The sequence below is a fragment of the Agrilus planipennis genome, unplaced genomic scaffold, assembly GCF_000699045.2.
Source record: "Agrilus planipennis isolate EAB-ADULT unplaced genomic scaffold, Apla_2.0 scaffold39, whole genome shotgun sequence".
Taxonomy (NCBI): domain Eukaryota; kingdom Metazoa; phylum Arthropoda; class Insecta; order Coleoptera; family Buprestidae; genus Agrilus; species Agrilus planipennis.
In genome coordinates, this window is record NW_020439074.1 from 546,875 (window position 1) to 548,844 (window position 1,970).

The window sequence follows — 1,970 nt, forward strand, 5'->3', positions numbered from 1 at the left end:
TTTATTAGATAACTTGTAATAACCTCAATTTTAACATGTTTCTTTAAAAAGTTTCTTAATTATAACAATTAAATTTGTAATATCAACAAAAATATCTAGTAAATTTATTTCTGTTGGGACTTTTACTTTTTAAAAATTCGGGTCCAAATTGTAATTTTTATTATTTTCGCTTACGAAGCAAATTTTCCTTTTTCATTTTCTTCATGAGGATGACTATAAAGGCAAATTATTATTTTAAACCAATAGATGCAGTTAAAGTAAGTAAACCGATACTAGGTACAACATGGGTGAACGTAATGTAAGTACCTACATAGGTATATGTCTAATAAATTGACGACAAGCTCGACATTGTCTCACAGTTGTTGTTAAAGCGAAAGATGTGGAGCAAGCACACAATGTGTGCATGTTTCCTGCCATTCGTCTTGAAAATTTACAGTACCTTCGGCAGCGTGCAATATTTAAGCCGATTGCTGTTGGATCCGAGTACACCAGGAATTGGTTCTCGACTCTTGTACTCCGTCAAGCTTACAACTTAAATTTTTCTCCGTCGTTCGCGTTTATTTCGTCCTTCAAGACTTATTGGTCTGCTATCGTTAACAACACGCTACTTACAGTAAAATCACGTCGTCCCATGAAATGCTAAAATGTTGTATGTATCTACTGGTATTATATTCATTCAATTTTCAATAAGTACAAACCTATCGGTTTATGGAAATTGTGCATTACGAAACCGATGGCACTCTAGTTAGCCAAGTGCTTTATTGTAACCAACGATTTATCGATTTCTGACTGTACTAATATTAATTCTGGTTGAACTAATATTAATCAATAATAGATATTGTAGTAAAATTTACTAAGTTTATCTCTCAGTAACATTTTCTAATTGGAAAAAGTGATAACCTAACTGTGCAAGTATAATTTTTAATGTTTTCCGAAAAAATATCTCATATTTTCTATGTTTGTAATAATATTTTCTACTTTTGCTTCCAGTAACACGTTGAGAGTGCAATTGTAACAAGGGACGGAAATTGCGCGCGCAATTGTCAACGGCAACTGTCAATTTCCAATTGTAATTGAAAACATATAAATAAAACGTCTATTTATTCGTATTATTTGATAGCGTAAGTAATTGATTGAATTTAGACGTATCTTAACAAGTTTGTAAACTGCAATAAGAGATTTTTACCTCAGCCCGAAATGTTTAGTATGTAAAGATAAGTTTGCTTTGAAAGTCTTTTATGTCTATCCAAACAGACAGACGAACGGTTTTGCTACTGAAGTTAGCTGAAAGCAATTTACCAACTTAGATCTCGAAGTAACTTAATTGAGATTCCACAAATTCCTCTCGTCTCAGACACACATAAGGAATCCTCCTCATTCAGCTCTCAAAATCGATCTTAAATAAACGTTCAGGTTGGGCTCGTAAATTATTTCGATTTCTCGATAGAGTCCGCACAATAGCAACAGAAACACTAACAGAAGAAAGGAAATTGTTTCTTGGTTGCCAATCAGACGACCCTGACTGACTACCCGATCAGATTCTCCGCGTAATTCCCTTTAAGAACTAATAAAACTAAATGAAGGAAAACAACCCCGTGATATACCGGTTAACGAAATTTGCCAGATCCGGGCGTGTTTTAGGGATGACATTAACTGTCTTAAAGTTTGTTTCAAGTTGCTAAGAACCTTTTAGCCTCCACTCGGTAAGACTAAAACCTTTTTCCTTCGGAGAGAAAACTGAAGATAAAGTCAGTGGGAGATTAAAAAGACGCTTCATAAGCTTACTTTAAAAACCTTGTTGTAAAACATTTATTTCATTCTAACTTTAAAGCTGCACATTTTTTATTGTTTAAAAACGCCTCAGTAATAATTTTTCTATTCGAGTACTCTTCACGCTGTCATCTTTTAAAAATTTAAACAAAAAACAAAACAAAACTGTTTTTGTAAACCATTGCACTCAGACCCGTCCG